At 31.7% G+C, this 23,779-nt stretch overlaps 1 protein-coding gene and 2 long non-coding RNA genes across 18 annotated transcripts in view; 1 reads left to right on the top strand and 2 right to left on the bottom strand.

The window, feature by feature from the left end:
• The window catches only part of shot (dystonin-like protein short stop), a 189,480-nt gene that overhangs the window by 124,783 nt on the left and 40,918 nt on the right, over window positions 1-23,779 (bottom strand). For 5 of the 16 annotated variants that reach the window (XM_088201341.1, XM_088201369.1, XM_088201370.1 and 2 more), the window contains exon 1: window positions 15,250-15,330. The exons of 8 other annotated variants lie outside the window; for them this stretch is intronic. The gene's annotated coding sequence lies outside the window, so the exon portion shown is untranslated. Of the gene's footprint in view, window positions 1-15,249; window positions 15,331-23,779 lie in introns of those variants that run through there. 3 more of the 16 variants (XM_088201338.1, XM_088201366.1, XM_088201371.1) reach the window with 1 other exon arrangement.
• On the bottom strand, window positions 1,161-7,077 carry LOC148227251 (uncharacterized). The gene is made up of 3 exons (XR_015812040.1): window positions 3,216-7,077; window positions 2,112-2,845; window positions 1,161-1,460 (listed from the first exon to the last, which is right to left on the bottom strand). It is a non-coding gene; the product is annotated as an uncharacterized LOC148227251 (long non-coding RNA).
• On the top strand, window positions 7,073-8,501 carry LOC148227250 (uncharacterized). Its single transcript, XR_015812039.1, has 2 exons — window positions 7,073-7,427; window positions 7,508-8,501. It is a non-coding gene; the product is annotated as an uncharacterized LOC148227250 (long non-coding RNA).

Below are 23,779 nucleotides of genomic sequence, written 5' to 3'. Positions count from 1 at the left end.
AAAAGTGGTAATTATAGTTGCATATGAAAGATAAATAAGAGGATCAATCGTTTTAGAATAGAGTATATAATTATTAAAAGCCTTACCATCAGCAAAAACCGTTATCTAGTTTTAAATTAAACTAGCTCTAAACAAACTCGCGAATACTCGGGAGTTAATATTTATTCGCGTACTATGCAAATATTTGCCATTCTATTGTGTACTTGTTAATAATTTTAAAAGAAAATGTTTATGAAGTTGAAAACAGCATAAAAAGAAAATGCACGAACATCACTTTAACGGCCATTGCATGATGAGACACTGTGTGCGGTAGGTTGTCTATTTATTAATCAGGTTTCTTAAGTTTTCCTAGAGCGAGTTTCGATATACATACAATAATTTTACTTTAAGTCATAACAAATACATAATACTACATACAACATATATATTCATTATAATCAAGTATATTTAAAATAAACATAATTAAATTTGTTTATATTTACTAACATTATTATTATTATTTTAACTACACATAACAATTAGTTATCTAATGTTACAAACATTGTGTATATTTACGTGCACTGAATGTTATATTATATAAACACCCCTAATAAGTTAGTTCGTTAATGTACACATAAAATTTTCACTGCCGGTGTGATAACCTATATATAAACACACAGTATGACGCCGAATGCTATAATTAACCCAAAACGTGCTCCCGAACATAGTGTGTTTTAGAGAAGCAGTTATAAACGTATGATTTTGATTGATTTACACACATCATTCTATCTAATCTTTAAAGTGATACACAAAAGAACAAACACTACCGCCGCCTAGAGTGTTTACAAAATAAAAATTCTTTCAAAGACAGATAGAGATTTTGATGGTCAATATATGCATCAAAGATAGAGACTATTAGTCCAAAGATTAGAGTTATCAATGAATGGTTTGCGGCAGGTTCAATTGAAAATGCAATATTGTTATCTAAACTATAAATAAGCATGCTGCTATTATCATTGCTATTTTATACACGATTATAAACCATGTTTTATTATTAAAAAAATAAGATTGCTCGCTAAACAACTTTAATTGTACCACCACGATTTTTACAAAAAATTTGATTTTTTTTCTAGTGTACAATGGGCAGCTTTTTAATTTTAAATGAGTCATTCACATGCTAATTTTTATATTTTGATTATTGGTAGATATTGTGGGAATATTGTTAAATAAGACTATAAACCAGTGTCGGCGCGTCCATATAAGCCGAGAAAGTGTCGTTTCCTTTATTTCATGTCTGAAATTAACGAATATAATTACAAATAATTAAATTAGTAGTAAAATGTCTATTAACCAATATAGTATCACTTTCATTATTAATACCCCACTACCGGCCAAATATAGTAACATTTATTTTATAATTATATTTATTTATTGTAAATATTCCATTGGAAAATGACAAGCGTTAGCCCAATACGTTGCAACTAGGGATTCCAATCCCGGGCCAAAATTTTGATCTCGGGATTTCGGTATTGCAATTAGTCGATCCCGGGATCCCGGGACCAGTCCCGGGATAATTTTCATGTTATTTTATCGATAAAAATAATTTAAAATGAATAATACAATATATTTTTACATTTGTTTTTTATAACGTACAATGTATAAAGTACGTATAATTTTAGTCTTGGACTTAAAATAGAAAATAATATAATAAAAATAAAAAAGGGAAGGTCTTATATATTTATTTGAGTAGAAAAAAATGAACTTTTGACAATGTATGTACCTACCTATGTACATTCATAGACACAATTAATTTAAAACATTATTTTGAATAAAACTCACGAAGTAACATCAAAGCATCAAGTGTTTTATCATTTAGCCTTGATCTGATTTTGGTTCTTAAGCAGCCTGCTGCTGAAAAAGCACGTTCAGACTCACAGCCTCAAAGATTCACAGATGACACGTGCAACTCGCGCAAGTTTGTACACGAAATATAACGATGTTGTCAATAATAATTCGATTGTGCTTGATAAATCAACCAATCCGAAAAATTCGGGATTATGTTTTATAATCCCGGGACTCATCGGGTATTGAAAATCGTTCGGGATCCCGGGATTGGAATCCCTAGTTGCAACGAAGTAAACACAATCAACAACTACTAAGTAAGTAGTAAGATATTATACTTAAGTCAAAGTGAATCAGCGAGATTTATTTTATCAATTATATAGTTAATAGATTTTATTTTAGCTATTTATTCACAATATTAGGAAAATAGGAAAACCTCATCTGTGATGATAGATCAAAATTATATAAATAGTTTTGATCTCCCAGACACGAAAGAAATCTGTAAGGGATTCGAACACATGTCTTTCATGCATTAGTGAAACTTATACCACTGGTCTATCTTGATGGATATGATTGTAATTATCGACGCGACACATACATTTTTCCTTTTACTTCAGGATTCAATAATACGTATATTGGTTTTATTGCGATAGATGAAAGCAACCCATTATACACAACGTCAGTTCGAAATTTATTAATATTGTATTAAATATAATCTCACTCTTATATTTATATTGCTATTCGATAAGTTATCTTATTTTTGTTCGGTTTGAATTTTTTATCTGACTATTTTAGATAAATAAATTTAGATGTCGGATAATAAATCCGACATCTATCAATACGTTAATAAGACTTTCTTTAACACAATACAAGTCGTGCGGATACACGGGTAAACTTCACCAGTTGACAGCAACTGATATTAAGAATTAATAAATATATTTGAAAAAACAATTTAAACAAAAAAAAATATTCAAATGTTTAACCCTTTACTGCGGACGACACCTATAGACGTCATCAAGAAAATCTCCAGTATGTATTCGGCACCTTAAGGTGTCATGAACCTTTGAGCCTTGTAATATGTTTTTTTGTATAATTCAAGGTTGAAAAACAATTTAATTTATTAAACTAATATTTAAATAACTTATTGCATAAATAAGTGCTCCCCCACATATTAGCAAAGTGCGAAATAACGTTCAAAAATACCAGCTACTGGCAAAGGGTTAAGGATCACCGCATATTAATAAAAAAAATGAAAAATAAATGGTGATCGGAATATTGATTATTAAAATAAAAATTACACACAGCGAAAATTCTGAATTTTTATATTTATTTATATTTTTCTCTATTTTTGAGTAAAAAATTGTATAGTTAGAGGAAATGAAAGTGTATCATACCAATGTAAATTAATAATATACAGAACCCCCCCCCCTCCCTATAGCGTACTCAAGTCCCCCTTATAACGTATTATTCCTACAACGAAGTCCCAATCTATACGCTATAGAGAGGTCGACTGTAATTGTAAAATATTTATACATTAAAATCATAGGTATTAACACCTGTTATACTTACAGACATTATTAAATATACATATAAGTGTATATTGATAATCTATGATCAGAATTTTTGCTGTTTGAAATTAAGCTGTGCGTAATTTTCGTTTGCGCAATAATCAGCGAACCAACAATTTAAACAAAAAAATGTTTAAAATGTTGAGGATCGCTGCATGGTAATATAGAAATATGTTGTACCATAGATTAATTACGCGATGTTATTTTAGCAAAATGTAGTTTTACTTATGATATCGTCGTCATGAGCTGAGTGTTTTCCTCTTCAAATTCAATGCTTGCTTTGTCTCATTTGTGCACTATAGAAACCTCTTAAGATGTTATTAGATGTTAATTGAAATATATAAAGTATTCTAGAAATCTGACATGACACACATGCTGTGCCACGTTTTAGTCTTGCATTATTAATCTATGGCACAACAGATTTATAATTCATTTTTTAATTCCGATCTCTCTAACACGACATAAATTTAAAAAAAGGTTCATATAGAATTCATGTTTTGTATTTATTTATGTCGGAATTAATGATTATTATATAGTTTTAATTCTGATATATCATCACAGATTAGGTTTTCTTAGATTTTCCTAATCTCGCAAATGAATAATTCAAATCGAGCTATGGCATAAAAAAATCACGATTGTGTCTTCCTAAAGACATCCACTCGTATGGAATGTCTTTTGGTTATAACGGAGGTGATAACAAGATAACCATGATTATATTCAAACCACAACTCATATGTATAATTTATCATTTTTTGCCATTTTGGCAATCAAAGGGTTAAAACAGTAGTTAACGCATTTACAATAGAGAGAGAAACGCATCTAAAGATCAAGAGAGTGCTGTGAACTTCGCCGGACACGCAAATAGAAACAATGGCCGTGTGCTCTCTCGGCGCAGGTCAAGGTGTTGAACGCAGCTGAGATGCTGTGCGTCGCCCTCGCACAAGCGCGTAGACCCATCGAACGGAGAGAGAGAAAGAGATTCAGGAAAACCGCGTGCCTGGAGTGCGGATTGTTTACGTTCGTCTCCAGGTGAATGTGTGCAATCGCACTATTTATATAGCGCAAATTCTCGATGAGTCGTTGCACTTCGCCGACGAGGCAATTCATCACGTGCGAAATAATGCAACCAACAGCTGATGTAACCATTTATGTTGCACAGTTCCTACAATCGTTTGCGTAGAATTAACAAAAGAGGAATTAATAAGAACGACTTGATGAAGGTCAGCGATTTCATTCGGTCAATTGACAAGATAATACTCTGCGAGTTAGAGCCTCTTTAACGGATCAGAGTTGGTTAGTCATACGCGACTTCTACAGCACACAATTTGCATGACTGTTTCATTAGAGCAGTAATTTTCGATTCGCCGATTCTCAGAAGACTGGATTTTGGAACAATAAGCAACGGTACTGGAATACAAAAAAGTGTGATAGCAAATTCGCGTTTCGGCGTTATAAAACTGCGGTGTACTTAATTTGCGACGTTGCTGTTCTAAACTGTTAGCGACAAAGATACTGCTTTTATCGCATACTGTGGTTTAGCTTTAGGGCATGCAGTAGTACAGTGTTCTTATCATAAAATAACCATTAACGATAACGTCAGGTGCAAAGTTAACTATACGTTTTGATGGTTCACCAACAATGACATCATTATATTTATATATAAAAACAGACATTTCATTTTCCGATCTTTTAAATTTTCCAACTCTTGAAAACGGTTGGAGGTGAATTTTGTGGACTTGTTATTAAACCGGCTATTAATTATCAGAATTCAGAACCCTCCAAAGTATCACTGACATTCAAAATACCGTTTTGGAAAAGTTAAAGTGTTACTTTGCACGATTGCTTCATATCATCGACGTTTAGAATGCTTTCTATATTATATTTCAATTTTAAACTTTTTTCAATAAACACCTACAACATATTATGAGGTTTCTATGATACATACAACATGAGACAGAGAGCATTGAATTTGAATAGGAAAACACTCACGATGTCGTAGATATCATAGTTAGAATAACTCGAGTACTAGGTTTCCAATGTCGTACGCAGTCTTCAGTGGAAACGATATCAACATTGAATGAATGAAGTCGCCGTTTTTGCGACACTACTTCGTCAGTGGGTCGTCGGCAAGCGTTGAACCCGCTCTGCTGGACACACGAGAGTCGTAAGCCCAAGAATGAGGCAGCCCATGCACAAAAAACAGTAACAGCCCGAGGGGCGCTCCGGCTAAGAATTAGTTCCGCGGTTAGAGCAGCCGAGCCGTGCGTCCGCGGGGGAAATAGAGTGATCGACGCAAATTCGGACAATGAAACGGCGGCGGCTTCCGACGTGACATGTCAGAAGGTATGAAGATACAGCACGACCCTGGTAAATACGCCAATTGTCACCGGCGCAGATCCGTCGTCGACGGTAAAGACTCCATTGAGAGTCGAACCTTTTTTTAATCGGCGCCAGATGAAAGAACCCACAGACCATGACTTTGATTTTTAGCATGGACATTATGTATTCCGATAAAAATGTAACTAGTATGTCGAAAAAATGAGTCTTGGGTCTTTCCGCGCAATCGAGACTAATTTTCCGTGTGAAAATACTAAGAAATTTATTGATAATATATGTCTGAATATGTCGAACATTTAATCAACCCATGCGATATTGACAGACTAATAATTACGTAGACGTCGTCCGATATTTGTTTTGTAAAAGAGAGCTCTCGGTTTACAATCATTGATTTACCGTACGTAAGTCAAACATAGGGGCGGAATGTGCGTACTGCCTAAAATTATACGGTCACTATGAACCATTAGCATAAATTTCATTTATATATATATAAATTTATATATGTAAGTACTAAACATAATTTATAAAATTGTTATTGCGTGTAATTGTTTCATTGTTATGTTTAATTGATAAGGATTCCGAAGGTTCTGGATGAGAAGACAAGAAAATTCAACAGATGGCGTTTCGACTAGCTCTAAAATTTGTAGCGTATTTTGCTCATGTTATTTACTTAGTCTTTTGATAAAAGTTGTTATTACTTTCTTCAAAGTTTTACGAGTTGTTACTGTAAACACGATATGATGATTGTCGTCATCGAATGAATTGAAATGTTATCATAAGATTTCGAATTTCAAAATTGCATTAAGCACAAGTTGTAATCTCGTCGACAGTTTTTCGACAGCTAATTTTAAAGCTTTCAAAACATTTATAATTTCTGCCATTTTCGTTGAATGTCACGAAAAAATCTTTAAATCTAAGAGCGATTTTAATATACTGTTTCTAACGTATTTTTGTAGTCAAGAATCATATTTAGTTGGTTCGAGGTATACCAATAACTTCTTAGAAAATCTAAGAGATAGAGCTAGTAGTATCGAAACAAATTTGTTTCGGAAAAGTACCATCTGTCAAATTGTCAGCCATTTCCATCGCGTCTTTTTCTTTTTACAATCGATTGAAGCAAACAACCTTTGTTATTTTCGAATAATGGAAAAAAATGTGTTTCATGTAGTGATTACACTTTCATTTGAAAGGCAAAACACCAAAGTCAAGTTGGATGAAGTTTATGGCACATCTGCACCAGCGTTTAAAACTGTTTACAATTGGGTGAATGAGTTTAAACGCAGTCGAACATTATTCGGAACGTGCACTTGAGGTGACTATGCCAGAAATGATCGTCAAAATACACGATATGTAGAGATACGTGATTATCGCGTTTTGCGATAAATGCGAAATAAAAGCGATAAACGTGATATATGCGAAATTGTTGCGAAATTGTTGAAATATGTGAATAGACGTGAAAAAATTAAAATCGCAAAATAATTATTCCAAATATCGATTCTCAATGTCTATGGTCAGTCTGCCCGAACTCTAGTCATAGACCACAGACAATAAGTTAAGCTGCTTAACTTATTGTCTGTGGTCTATGACGCTACATTGACATTCGCATCTTTTGAGGTTATGTGTTGTTGACATATGCACGCGAGCATACGTTCAGAACTGTTTTCTTCCACAAATTAATGAATTATTCGTCACAATCTCTTGGTGAGTTTACATGTCAAAGATTATTTTATTTTACTTATTACAACGTTTATTAAATATTAATATTATATGTATTTTTTCAGTTTCAACAATATGGGTCGAGCAAATGTTGATATTAAAGAAAGAGCTGCAGCATACAAAAAAGATGGTTTTTATATAAATGATGACAATAATTTGATGTGCCGGCATTGTAATTGTCAGTTAGATTGGAAAAAGAAAGATAATTTAACCAAACATTTACAATCAAATAGCCATAAAAAAAGAGTTTCAAAACCTTCCACAAGTCATACTCGTCAATCAACAATTCCAAACATTGTAGTCAAAAGGCAAGAAAAATCTGCATTTATAAAAAATACCGTTAGCATGTGTCTTAAAGCTAACATACCGCTAGCAAAGTTAGACCATCCTGCAGTGCGACAATATTTTAGTCAATATGTCCAGGGATCTGGTGAATTACCGTGTGCAGATCATTTACGGAGAACATATGTTCCAATATGTGGAGCAGATATGAAGAAAGAAATATTAGAAGAAATAAAAAACAAACCTCTTGTAATAATAGTGGATGAAACTTCTGATAAAATGGGACGATGTGTGTTTGCAGTTTTATTTAAAACAGTGTTACCTGCAAGTGAACAAAATGTGTATTTAGCATCATGTAATTTTTTAGATACAGCTAATGCTACGACGTGCTCGCAAACAATAGTAGATACTCTTAAAGAGTATGAAATTTCGTATTCTGATATTGTAGGATTTGTATCAGATTCAGCGCCATATATGACAGCTTGTTATAAAAGCCTCAATGTTTTAATTGGCAATAAAATGCTTCATTTTCAATGCTGGGCTCACAAAATTAGTTTGGTGGGAAATACATTCATGAAAGAATTGAAATTGCTGAATGAATACATTAGTAAACTAAAAATAGCATTTTTGCATTCCAGAAAAATGAAATCAAATTATATTGCATTTTTGCAAATATCATACCCAGATCTTCCAGCGGTGCTATTTCCAAGTCCAGTCATAACTCGCTGGAAATCATGGTTCAAATCAGTTAGATATTTGGACACTTATTTTGATGCCTTAATTAATTTTTTTAAAAGCTCGGAATTAAGAAATGTTACAAAAGAAAAAATCATTGAATTATATGAGTCCGATACAATTAGATTAAAAATTGAATGTAAATATGTTAGCGAAATATGCGATAAATTTACCAATTTAATGAACAAACTGGAAGGATCTTTGTACCCCTTTTCTCATTTATTGTGGGAAGAAATTATGGGGATAAAAGATTCCTTAAATTACAATATGGGTGGCATTTTTCCTATCGAAACACAAAACTTACTTCTTGAAAGTAATGAAAATACAAAAAAAGATTTAATAAATATGCTCAAGGAAGCTTCCGGTAAAGCTCTATTGAAACTCGAGTCTCATTTATCTATAAATGAGACTAATCTTTTTTATGAATCATTAAACCAACTGTTCAATCCATCTGTAGCTGGAAGTAAATGCAATTTCCAAAGCGACGAAGTACTATTATTATTTAGGAATTTACCTCTATTTTCGATATTAACAACGATCCAATGTTTAGAGGGTTATTCACATTTTTTTAATAATTTAGTATCTAGTATTAAAAGTGGAGTAAAAACAGACACACTCCAACTCTTACTTGCCACAAAAATAAAACATGTGGAATTTGGTAATGCGGCCATACAATCAATTTGGTGTCCTGCAAACAGTGTAGATGCAGAACGCTACTTTAGCACTTATAATTTAGTTGTCACTGATCGTCGTACTAGACTTAAGGAATCATCCATTGAGACATGTTCTATGCTATATTTTAATAAATTTTAATGTCTTTTATATTAATAAAGAAATTCTCATCTATTTACTTATTTTTTAATGTTTTCTACTACTGAATTGCATATTTTATATTAAATTATGTTTAAAATAAATAAATTAAAATAATAAACGCTAAATAGATGCTAAAAATTGTTACTTTATTTGCTCCAAAACGCTAAATTGTAACATCAAAATGCTATTTTTTTCGAAAATAGATGCTAAAAACACGTATCTCTATCCTTCACCTTCTTTATTTATGTTACAGCTAATGTGTATTACTAGTGAAAATATATTTTCACTGGCATTTCAGGAAAATCACATCGGAATACATTTTCACCTGTAGATATATATTTAACTAGTGAAAATATCATTTATCCGACAGGTTCTAGTAAAATTATATGCAGATAAGTATCAATATATAAAATTTTGGCCAAGGCAGATATATTATAAGATACAGATCCTTTTAACCAACATATCTAAATACACTTTACATTTACATCAACGAACCCCATTAGAACAAACAGATAACAAGCTTCAATCTGCCCATTTTAGGACCACACACAACCGCCGCATCATGACGCCGTGCATTATCATCGTCACATCGTTGTCGTAGTTACCAGCACAATGCAACACGCGATTCTCGGCGAAAATCTGACATCATTTCGGCGAGAGCATGGTCACCGGTCAACTTGCGTCACCGTGACCGAAGGATGACTAATGACGGCAATTTTTCCGATCAGCACTTTCGCCCCGCGGCGAAAAAACAGAAAAAAATGACAAGAGATTTCGCAATCGCGAAACAAGACAAAAGCCAAGGCTGCGACCATGGGGAACAGGAGCCGGTGCACAATCCGTTCCTGGCCTGACATTTTCACAATCGACAATAAATAACGTGACGTATTATGACATAGTAACATGGGCTACAATAAAGCATTTGTATTCAATTATCGCCGCATATGCGCAAATTTAAATTAGACTATTAGTGTTGATAATAGGAAAATCAACACATAATACTGAGTGGAATTGTAGATAATACGACAAATCCCAACACTAAAAAATATACATCCTGCCTAATCGATTACCGGTTTGTTAAACTAGCAACTAAATATAAAAAAAAACGATTCCACGGACCGGTAGCTACTTTAAAAAAACGATTATGTAAATTGAAGACAGAGTTTATCTAAATTTCAATATTTGTAACTTGATCAGAATTTAAAATATATTATTGATAGTATAGGGTGGCATATACGAAAAATAGTGCTATGGACACATTCAAATATATGTATATACGCATATAAAAAAATTTGACTTCGCTTTTGTGAATCTTTTTATGTTAGCTAACGTAATAAAAAAATCGATACACAATAAAGTACTCCAAGAATACATTAGTATACTCATAAGATAGTATTTTCCAAGTTTAAAAGGACAACGACAAAAGTAAACAACAAACACAGCAAGTACTATCTATATCAGATATGAAAAATAACATAAACGAAAGCGTTCACGAAGGGTATGCGAAAAAATAGATAAAATCGACTTTAAGAAAGAATGATATATAATACTAATTTTAAAATAAAATACAAAAAACCCGCACATAACAAACATTGAATCATGTGTTTAGAGGTAAACAACCGCCACACGAGCTCGTCGATCATTTCCATCATTATCTCATCTGAATATCGTCAATTTTTAGCCATCACGTACGTTGTTTGTTCCCGGCAAATAATGAACACTATTTACCTCTATATTCAGTCTATAATATCATTACAGTCGTTCTCAGGCATCGAAACAACTGCTTACATATGTATCTATAATTACGATGATCGACCACGTGTGTGGATAATCAAAATTATTTAAAAACCACACATGCATACATTTTGAGGTCGTGGTTTTAGTTAGTCGGTATTGCAGCAAAGCCACGCAAAAATCAGTCATTCGTGCGCCTCATAATGCAACGTAACGCTTTTTAACTAAATTTGGTAACGGCAAACGGTGGCGGGTTTACTCACTACGGACTTAGTGCATTGAGAGAGAGAGGTTGCGTGGGTTTTATGGGCATGCAGCCGAGGTTGCGTAAACCAGTAACTTGTGGATACTTAATAATCCAACTCAGGTCGGACAGAAGTCAAAATTCGTGAGTCTCTGTTAGAATGCCTATCTTATACCATAAGCCTTAAGTGAGATTTTATGAGCTTATAAAATGAAAAGCAGTATAATCCAGGCACAGTAGTATATAGGTACATTCATGCGTATGTGTATATTGATATTAGTATTTGTATTAATTTGTCAATAAAACATTTTTTTATACGTCACAAAAGTATCTTTCAACAAAGTATTTTATGTAGATTTCGGTCAATTTATTTCAACATAATTGACCTTATTTTTAGTTCCTTTTCAGACGCACATCAATTCAAGATAAAAGGCTTGAGAAGAGAAAAGCTTCATAACAGATTTCATTGAACTACACATTAGAACCAAATATAATATATTTTTTTGTTTAAATGTATTATTTTTTAATAACTTACAGCTGCTTTGGAAACACTTATATCAAAAAGAATCATCCAACATCCATTTTTATAAATCTAATTATATATAATAAAAAATATGATTAATTGGGAAGATTGCCCAATATGTTAAGTATGCAAATATTGATGAGTATAAGTCGCAATAAAAATATAATGATAAACAATGTGACGTAAACAGTAAACGTCTGTTTGTCGACTCGGCCAGAATATCTGTCAAAGTGAGTCAATCTGTTAAATTTATTGCATTATATTGTGTACATGTCAACGTATAATACAAATTGATAATTTTATATGTGACACGTCAGTCTTGTCCGGGCCTTTACATTAAAAATAACATATTTCAGCAATATTTAACTCGGAATTCCACAATCATAGAAATAACACAGAATGACTCAGATTTGACGTCGAAAATTCGCGCACGCGAATAAATCACGCCGTGTGAGAGTCGAAAGTGCTCTTTTCGAATCTCATAGAAAAATATTCGCAATATCTTTTCTACATATTATAATACCACATTCGTCCGCGATCTAGACAAAGAGAATTTTCTTCATTGTGTGATATTGCTGTAACCCAGTTTCCGTTTCCGTCGAGACGTTTCCATTTCACCGTTGTATTTATTCACCGCGGAGCTGTAATGTATTGTGATCGAAGCTGATCGATATGAAAGAAATTAATCACTGAATGTTTTTTTAAAAGAAAATGAAAACGTTTTGAGTATTTAAATAGCTAATAACAGCATTTTAATATTTATTGATCGAAACTGTAAATTAAAATTTTACTGTGGTCTCGATTTACGAACTTTTACTTAGTTTACGACTGTGGTTCGTATCTCGAAACCCAATTTCTCATTACAAAAAGCAAATATGTAAGTGTAACGTGCGTCGTATTTCAGATAAATGCGACACAGTAACAACAAAAACCCTTCGGATAGTATATAGAGGGCAAAATGCGATATGAAAAAAGTGCATATCTCGAAAAGTTCGTATGTAGAGCGGTTCGTAAGATTTTAATCGAATTCGAATCGCGAATTCCGGCTCCTAAATCTTAAATTGGAATATTTCTTCCTTGTTCGTTTTGCTTGGGATCATATTTTTATAGATAAAATTAATGTGTGCTTGTTTTTTACTATCATCATATTCTTTACAATAATAGTGATAAAGATACGCGTGACAACATTAAATACTGACATATAAGGTTCAGAATCAGAATACAGTAAATAAAAAGTAAATTCATAGTCGAAGCAATTTGAGACACGTAAATATTTATTTAAATCAGTTTTTTCACCCTAAATGAGAGAAAAAAAAACTATATTTTTAAAAATATTATAGTGACATCAAAATTTGGGCAAGTATTTCTTTTGTACGCTTTTAAGTTGGTCCATAAAAATACTACAATAAAAAATCAATGCAGTTTCTTTGTCTATCACAAGGAGACTAAACTACCCCTGAGTCAAAATGTTTTATTTATATTAACAAATCGCGCCGAGTAATTTTTTGATAATTAGTCCATTAAAATTGAATGATGATATACGTTAGGAAGCCTTAAATTGTTTTTTTTTACTATTTACTTAAAGACCCGCTTCTGCAATTAGGTATCCAAAAGATACTCAAATGCGTAGCCCGGGACGAATGTGTTGAACAACATAAGCACTTGCTTAAGACACCACAGAAAAAATAGAAACGAAGCAGCTTGAATTATATTAGCATTTTTTTGTAAAGAAACAATAGAAAATTTAAAATATTTTACAAGTGATCTGTTATTTCCCTTAAATGAAATGTTAAATAGAAAATTATGTTTAAATACACACTGCGTCCATTATCCAAAACAGAAATAAAAATTTAAGGCAAAACACGTGGCATTTCCTTTCGAAGAAATAGCTGTTTATGCGAAAAATAACCTAACTTTAAAATGGAATTCAAAAGTAGAATATCCAAAAATTTTGCACTACGCGGCAGTGGATTCAATTTTCCCCTTAACAATGTTTAACTAAATACAATTGCAGTCTAACACAGTACTTAGCTTATAGTGAACGTTTCAAAAGAGACAACATCGTTGTGCCCTCAACAATGAAATAACTAAAAAATATTAAGTCACAATCGAGTCGAAGACTACGCCCAGAATGATGACCCCAACATTGGAAGATAAAACGTCGGTAAAAGAAATGAGAGAGAAAAGTATCGTGTTGAATACCGTAAAAAAACATAAACACTGACATACAATCACATATTAATTTAAAAAAATATATTTGATACATATACATTATGTTTGTATTAAATATATCTCTTTATCGGGGGGCAAATTAAACGAATTAGCTTAACGAAAGTCAAAAACAACAATTAATTTTAGAATATATAATTGTATAATATATAAATAAATATAAGATTATATATAAACAAAAGGAATACATATATTTTAGAATAAATTTGCCACTCGATAACAGTAAAGTACCCTTTTTTTTACTTTTTTGAAGTTTATATAATATTATAATTTAGCTAGGCGTATGTACATATTATATATGAGATACAACCGTTTATGAAGACGTAATAACTGCCGAATTTTTGATCAACTAAACTTAATTTCTCGTTTTAAAATATCTAATACAAATATAAAAATAATCGTAGCTACGTTAAAAATAAAAACACAAAACTGATTGATTATGACGATTGCTATTTTGCAATATTTGATTAGTAACTTATCTTATAAAATTCATAGATAAAAATATAAATTATAAAATTATAGATTTAAAAGTAAAACAAAAACGATGCTTTAAATTTTAAAATGGCGTTTATAAATTCAAATACATATGTATTCATTTATTGACACCGTTTTATTAATAATAATAAAAACTCATGCCCTTCCTGCATGTATCTATTCATAAATGAATACTTTCTATTGCAGTATGACAATGAATATGTGCATACGTAAACAAGTATTTACCGTTCTGGTGCAATAAAACTTGTGGGTAGATATTATGTGCAATTTAAATACAAATATTCATTCTTATCATGTAAGTACTGTCGGTGTATTATATATATTCACAAAAAAACACGACACGATAAGATAATGGCGCGCTTTTACCGAGTACGCGCATGCGTCAATTCAACTATAAATTCAAACATGGTTTGTGCAACAAAAACAGTTCTGACAGGTCACTATATTTTATCAAAAATACAACGAATGCGCATGCGTCAATTCAACTAAAATTCAAACGGGAGAAATAACAATATTTCGAATATTTGACATGTGAAAAAATACACATGGATCATTTTTTGTTTAAATAAAAAATGGCCGACGGAGGTTTGCCGGCGCCGCGATATCACGAATGTGTTATGACGGGGGGGCGCAGACAGGTACGCAGCGGCTACAGGTGTCCGGGGGCGACACGACTCTAAAATGTTGAACGGAACGCGTCGAAGTCGCGCCGCCACGTCGAGGTATCCTGTCACAAATTGAACGATGTTTACGGTCGTATCGCGGCGACGACGGGTCGCATCACCGGGGCACATGACAACACCACCGCGGTTGCCCACCTACTAACTTAACACAAGCCGAACGGTGCCGAGCGAGGCCGAGGGCGCCCGATACGCGGTACCGCGTTTCTTGCGATCGAGATTCAATCTATCGGTACAATATTCTAAAACATAATACACACCATTAAACCGTTGATAGTTTTATGGTCGATAGTTTCTAATAATAATAATGTTTTATATTATTAAATTTTATTAAAAAGTTCCGTGAAGTTTAATTCAAAATATAACCGTTTTTAAACAAACGAACCCGTTCAGTCGCATTTTACGAATTAACGAAAGGCAAGCAAGCTAGAAGGGAAAAACAATAAGTTACATGGTAAAGTAGCAACGAATTATAGGAAATATTATTAATTATAAAAAATTATATTTATCATATACGAATTATAAAAAAGGCTGGTATAGTGTAGTCCGCGGATTCGGGTCCCGCAGCAAACTTAAATATTTATTTATAAAAATTATATTATTAATAAGCTGCCATATAATGGTTATAAGCTGTAGTTATAATTTTAATAAATAATATAAGTGACTGATTTACAGACGTTGTTTGAGTCGGGTCTTTCACGACTTGTGTGTTTTGATTGTGTTTACCTCATTGTAACGCATTGGGCTTGCGCCTATGAAGTTACAACGAAAAATAAAGAAACACTTCGATTAATGTTATTTTTTCTACCAACACACAATTCGTCGTTTAGTAGAAAAAATCAAAGTCACTGGTTCATTAACTAACTCTACCACGTCAACGAAGTGCAATAAGTGAAAATAATATTGTTGCTCTAACGTAAAGTAAAATCTGAATTTATTGATTTCATTATGTTTTCAAAAATTCGGCGTTCATGAAAGCATTGCGAATATTAAATAAAGTATATGGCTTCATCCTTACAAGATCCAGTTAACCCAATATTCAATGCCTGATCGTCAACAATAAGTACTGGACACAGACTGTATACCGAGCATTCTTTATAAACAATACGTTCTGAAGAAATAAGTCGCTTAACCTTTTTTAACTATGATGTACACCGGGTGTACATATCGTATTATTATGTGAATATATCTAAAAAAATGTCGAATAAAATGTCCATATTTAAAGTATTCTTTCGCAATATATTCACATAATAAAAATATAATAATTACAATACATAAGTTATTTTAAGAAGTAACAAAAATAAATATTTTGCCAACAAAATAGGTAATCAATTTACTAATGTAATGTTTGCGTACAAATGTTTCCAGTTTGATTTTTGTAAGCAAATATTTGGTACATTCCATTTTTGCTTTTACATAATAATTGTGATGTCCAATACATTACTCGTTTCCAGCAAATTATTACAATAATTGTTAAGACTTGTTAATTTTTTTTTAAATTTTATATCACTATTTTTTACATGTACACTATAGTATACTACACCGAAGCGCGAAAGTTAGGGGTCTACAAAAGCAGCAAATTCATAAAAAAAAATTAAGCTAATTTAAAAGTTACATTATACATTAAAAAATGGAGAGTTACCCTAAGACATCGCTAAAGCACACCAGGTGTCGAATTTATTACAACCCCTTGACAGTGAAAATATATTAGATCTGAACCATGTTAACAAAAGTATGTATATAACAACGCATTTGTGCACACTAAAGGAAATAACAAAGCATGTATTCCACATGTATAAGTAAAGAATATTTTTCAATATCATCTTTCAAAATAACAACAACCGGTTTCAGAGAAAATGTGGGAACTGAGTGAACAATGTCGATAAATTATTATTTTTGTGATAAAATACGGATAGAATAGGCTTTAAAGCATGTATCGTAAGTATAGTAAAACATGTACTATATATGTATGATATATCATATAATACATTTTTTGAAACACGTAAACTAGGTTGTTTTTACGTAAAATAGCAACATAGCTATTATAATATATGGTATAGAAATCAATCTAATAAACATTAGGTTAATAAGTTATAAATACAATTTCATGTAGCTTCGGGCAAGCGAATATGCATATTTATTTTAACTTTTCATTTACAGCCTGGTCATAGAGCTTTTTTTTACCACTTGTCTTTCCGTGAGATAAATGGATTACAGTAGACCCCCCAATAACACGGTAAATTGAAAACGTGCTATTTGGGTGCGTGTAGCTGAAGGACTAGAAAATACTCATACATTATTTTGCAATACGTATTATACGAATCAAGCGCGTGTGGTGAGATATCCTCCCTTTGGCTCACTCACACATAAAGTCGAGAACCCAAATAACACGTCCTCAATTTACCGTGTTATTGAGGGGTCTACTGTATTGAAAAGTGAGGGCTGGATGAACATTTTCTAGTTAAAGATGTGTACTTTTATAAATCGTGATGAGAAATATTTCTGTAGTGTCTTTTCAACATATTTTATGATGTAGTATTTATTTATTTAAATACTATTTTACATGCACATTTTTTTTTTAATTCCGCTGACCGACAGCTGGCAGTTTGGGTAGCACTATATAATTGATCCGACTCGACAGCTGAAAAAGGGCTATCGTTAGAATATTTGAAATAAGCTGGTCAGTTTAATTCTAAAGCAAAAAAGGTATGCTGAAATTACTAGTATATAATTTACACAGATTATACATTATACTATATTGAAGATTGCGTTCAATTAAACAAGTACCTAGTAATATTTTTTCAATATGCAAAAGTCAACTACATATTAGCTCCGCCAAATCGACAGGATATCAACTATAAACTACTTAAATAGATTTGTATTAACATAAGTACCTTGAAGGTGAATTATATGTGGGTTTTCATAATTGCAATTATTGCTATATATTCTTCTTATATTTTCGAGTTTATCAGTTCATGAACTTGAATTTTGATTCTAAAAATCCATTTTTTATAGTTACATGTTGGTATTTAGCTGTCGAGTTATTCCAAAAACGTGCGGTTGTTCGTATATGGCGCTCCAAAAAATATGAACCTCATCATATATGACACAATACTCTTAAATATCAGATTCTGTATACAGCGGTACATTTCAAAGAACTCGACCTTATTCATATAATGACAGACAACGTAATGCTATTAGTTATTATTGGAGTATGCGGGCGCCAGTGAACGTCGTTTCAAATGCGGATTCATTGCGAAAACCTTCACTTTCGGATGTTTTACGCTTATTTGGTCAAATTAATATGAATTATTTTATGACTTCAAATCATCATTATATAAAATCAAATTCGATAAGACATTAATCAAACTATTTAAGTCTTGCGAGGAGATTGACTTCGTGAAAGCTTTTAATACATCGGTAAGTATTCTCGATGCATAATTGCACCTAATTTAGATTACATCCCATCTCTCAAGTGGTGGCATGCTAAACGTTTCGTTTATGAGCCGGCAATACAAACATCGACTGATAAGAGAAAAAGCATTCCGAAGAGTTCTCTCTCTGGTTCTTGTTCTGGAAACGATGCCAGACACTCCATTCAATTTGAAACGATCACATACCGTTTCGCCCTTGACCCCGAGGTTGGAATGGCGTGGAAATTTAGAGAACAACCACAATAAAAAATCGCAGACCCGCATTTGATTGGGACCCCGTGGATACGCAAATTATGCAAATATGCCTTGTAATTAATTTCAAGTCTTGATAAATAATCTGCACGTTCTCCACAAGTTGCATCATCAGATAACTTATAATCATAGGGACAGGTGAGGTTAGCTTATCCAGTATCAGTTTAACTACTTTTATTATTAATAATTATAAATCTAACTCAAGATCCTCGATATTGATATATTGCAGCAGGTAAGCCGCCAAATCATAATTGTAACGGGTTTCGTTATAATATGATTAAGTATTATATCTGATAAACATATAGATATAATTTGATAAGACACTTTTATGCCAACATTTCAAGAGATTGGTTTACAAAAACTAGTCACGTTTCTAAAAACTTGAAAAAGAAAGGGGAAGAACATTGTGAAAAAATCACACGTAAACAATCGACTAGATTCGTCGAAAAGTGACACAATCAAATTTCGTGATGAAAAAATGTACAGATTATGTTCCAAAAATGTACATACATATGTTTGTCTGTGTGTCACAATATTTTATGTTCACATATGCGAGAAAATATTTAATAGATTTTTTTACAAAAAAACATATAAAGCAATCGATTATACCAAACTTTAATTTATTATCTTTGTGAACATTTTGTTTAAAATATTTAATTCATACATATGTAATTATTGTCTAGATGTGTAATATCTTGCTTAATTTTAATCGTCCATTGTGAAGTCATGTTATGGTTTAATAATGACTGACCTTATAATTTAACGGTGATTATATATCTTACAAATATATTAATTTTATACTGTTTGACGAAAACGTTGTAAATATTTTAATTAAAATTTCATAACGCAATAGATTAATACATTTTTTATGGTAAGAAAACTTTAATGGAAGCGCGCCTATCAATTATTATGATATTATGAATATCATACTTCATTGTATTAATTAATATAATAAACACCCAGATCATTGTGGAACGCATGAAGTTTGTCGTAAGACAAATACTAAATATTTTTATAGCGAAACAATAGTTATTAAAACTAAATTTTGAACTGCGTTCTAACGTTTATCGGAACAATTTTAAAACTGTTTTTCGAGAAAGATAAAAGAGCGTAAAGCATTTTTTAAAATATATAGAAAAATTTGACATATCGAAATAAATTTGAATTAATTTTTTAAATGCTTTCAAGAAAACCCCTCTATTCGTCAGAAGCAAGGATTATCAAGAAGTTTAAGCACTTAATTTGTAATTGTCGTGACGCCAGTTTCGGTTTCACGCTGCATCCACGGAGTGTGGCCTTTCTTAGAGGGTCAGGCAGGAGTATGCGTCACCTCGTAGTAGAGGACGACGACACCATCGATCACAGCCTTTATCAGACTCGTCGCCATGGGTCTGCACTACAGTGTCGTGCTTAATTAATGTTTATTTTATAAACAGACTATTTTATTGTACTTTTGTAATTAAAATACAATTATAATATGTACATTATATATGTTTATAGTTGAGATATTTCGGTACATTTGCAAATTGACTTTTATGTACATCAAAAATACAAAGCTTTACATTTTTTCAATCGTTGTCAAGAAAACTGTGGTTAATTCATGAAACTACAGCGGAATTATTATGTCTTCTGTTTAATGGTCCAATCACAAAAAAATCTGAATTTATAAAAACGCATTTTTTTAGAAATATCTAATGACTTTTATATTTATTAACATTAAATCTCGATGTAACCTGACAGGCGTAAGCCCAATGCGTTACAACGGGGTAAATCTGTATCAACAGAATGAGTCAATCAAATATAATGAATACCTACAAGTAAGTATTTACCACCAGACAAAGTCTAGAAATCAGTGATATCTATATAATTAATTATACATTTTTATGTCTATGGAAATATCTTTTTTGAAAAAGAAAATACTTTTTCAAAATGTCTATGAAACTCAAATCGATAGTTGCGAAACGTCCTTTTGTTGTTCAAACCCAAACCAAACCCAAAAAGACATAATAAAAATATTTTAAAAATTGCATTATTTTGTCGGACAGTGTAAATTCATAATTCTGTGAATTTTTGATCATGTAGAAAACGCTTAACAGATCATCCGTTTGTGAGCAAATACAGTTTCACTGATTCTAAGCAGTGAAATTGTATTTGTATCAATTGTTTGATACATTTTAATTATTTAAATGAAATTCACTGGTGATACACATTCATGATAGTCTTACATATTATCACTTCAGTAATAAAAAAATCAATAAATAAATCCATGTCTTAGATTAAATAAAGTTTTTTCTAGTGATTTTCAATAGTAAAAAATATCAATGCGTGAACATACATAGCTAAATGTCAAAATATATTTATGGAAAGAAAATGTTGACTATATAGTTAATTAAATTCTTGGTTTTATATCTTTAAATTGTTTTCGTTGGGTAAAGCACTGGATATTGAACTCATTTTTAATATAAATTTAACTATATGTCAGTCAAAAAACCGACGTGAAAAAATAAAAAAATTCTGTAAAACTACTATACTTATTAATCCATTGCAGGAAAGTATTACGTAGTATTATAAAACCAAGTTAGTTTTTTTTATAAGCCTACCCATAAAGTTATATTTACTAATCGATTTTGCGAACACCACTGAACATAAGGAATGGCAATATGAAATATTTAATTTAGCATTCCTCGCGCGTGCCATTTCGTCTTTGGAGCACTAAACAATTAAGTATTTTTTTAAGTAAGACGTTTCAAACGAACAGGAACAGTGGTTGCCATCGAAAACATAATCGTAATTCGCGCGTGCTACTCATTCCTTAGCTATCCATCACTCATCAATATTAAAAGATTATTAACACGCATTAAATTAAAACTCGAGCACGACGGGCTACATAAAACAGTCTAAAATTGATGGAATTAATTTCGAAACGTAATCATAGCCTTCGAATCTGAAAAGAACACATTTTTTGCGTTATTGTTAGATATGTATCATTTTTAATAGTTAACTGTTAATTACACGGAACTGAGCACTTGAATCAACATCCATCACTGACAAAGTCATATTTAATATGCAAAATCGATGCGGCTAATTAGTCAAATAGCGAAGAGCCTTAAATTATTTCATGGTGCAATGAAGAGGCTTTAAAAACACACATCATAAGAAAATTATATATTATAGACCGTGGCTCGTTATGTCCATATCAGACGCGCTGCAGTTATTAATCGTTATGGTGAATTTTTACGCCGTGTCGTATTTTTTTATTATTACTTATTAATTGCAAGTTGCAAAGCCTTTTGCGAAATGCAACAATTTTTATTAAGATTGTAGCAACGCGAAAATGTCGAAGACCAAATACGAAACTTCACCGTGAGACACGTCTGTGTAATCACACACGCGATTATGCTGTGAGTGTTTAATTACGTTTTATAGGTGCTAATAAGAAGTGGCGATTAAAATTTTAATTAATTTACTTTTAAAACATAATTGCGGTTAATAAAATTTTACAATGTAACATGTTTGGCCCTTGTGATTGATTTCAGTTTAAAACGTATATAAAAGTATAAACGTACATCAGCTTTTATACTAAAAAATCAATATATGTATTTATATAGTAATAAATAAAAACATAATTTATTTTTAATAAATAGTGTGTTTCAAAAGAGCAGTGAAAGGCCAAGAGTTTCAAAGTCCTGATTCAGTGAAGTAAAACCCAGCTTTGAAATTTACAAATCCATTATTAACTACAATATATATAATATTGGATTTTATATTGATAACTGATAATATAATTCTGTTTCTAGATTTCCTATATTTTCATAATCTCGCGGAAGATTATAACGCGCACTTTAATAATTGTTATATCAGTAGTTAAAAGATTAGGAAATAAAGTTAGTTGAATTTCAAAATTGTTTCGTCTAGAAAAATAAATTTGAGCAATTTAATTTAATAATAGAAATCATTTTTCGAAATGTTGAAGAGTGTGGTGAAGAAACGTTATTAGAGAATGTACTTTTAACCAAGATAACCGCACCTGGCCTATTTTGGATATAGGAACGACAATTTTATATATACTTATCATAAATTCAATAATCCAAATATCTGACAATAAAAATAATAATAAAGTGGGAGTGAATTCCACGAATCTCTTATATAAAATACAGGTGATAAAATTAGCAAAAAAATAATATTATAATATGTATTTTATTAAATTGATAACCCTCAAACGAAACACCCATACGCCATATAAATCTGTGATGAATATGTCTCTTAGCATATAAATTATTATATTATTTATATTAGAAAAATTAAAGCATCCGAAACGCATAATATTACGAATGTCATCCACGCGTTAATATCATCCTCATATTCCGAGAACGGTATGAATATATCGTACGTGTTTAGTATTCGAAAAACGAGTTCTAAAAAAATATTAATAAAGAACAAGTTAAGAACGTTAAAATCTCAGTCAGAACATCGAAAAAAGAAAATAAACCCATTTTTGATGCAAATGTCGATATTAAAAATTCTAAACAGATTCAATTCAAAAGTATTTAACGGCGCCAGACGAAATTTGCTTACCTATAACGATCTCGTTAATAATATATGCATGAGTTTTTAATGTTAATGTACAGGTGCTAACGTGACGTTGCGAAACGCCCGAGAAAAATTACACTAAATAATATTTAATGCTATTTATTTTTTTATATCGGACGCGCATAAATATTAATCGTCCGTTAGATTTTTCTTTGAATCCGAATCGAAAAATCGATGGAGCGACCCTAATCCGAAAACTAAAATGCAAATAGACCTCATGTGGATGCAGAACCGATTCTAGAGATGATGATGATGATCGCCGCGACATTCGCAGTCGTGACGCAATTTTTCAAAGTCGTTAGCATATATGTACCTGCAACAAAAAA

The sequence above is a fragment of the Plectrocnemia conspersa genome, unplaced genomic scaffold, assembly GCF_051122295.1.
Source record: "Plectrocnemia conspersa isolate PC_06_02 unplaced genomic scaffold, ASM5112229v1 ptg000013l, whole genome shotgun sequence".
NCBI lineage: Eukaryota > Metazoa > Arthropoda > Insecta > Trichoptera > Polycentropodidae > Plectrocnemia > Plectrocnemia conspersa.
The sequence above is the reverse complement of the archived record's forward strand: the minus strand, read 5'-3'. Positions and strand labels throughout refer to the sequence as shown.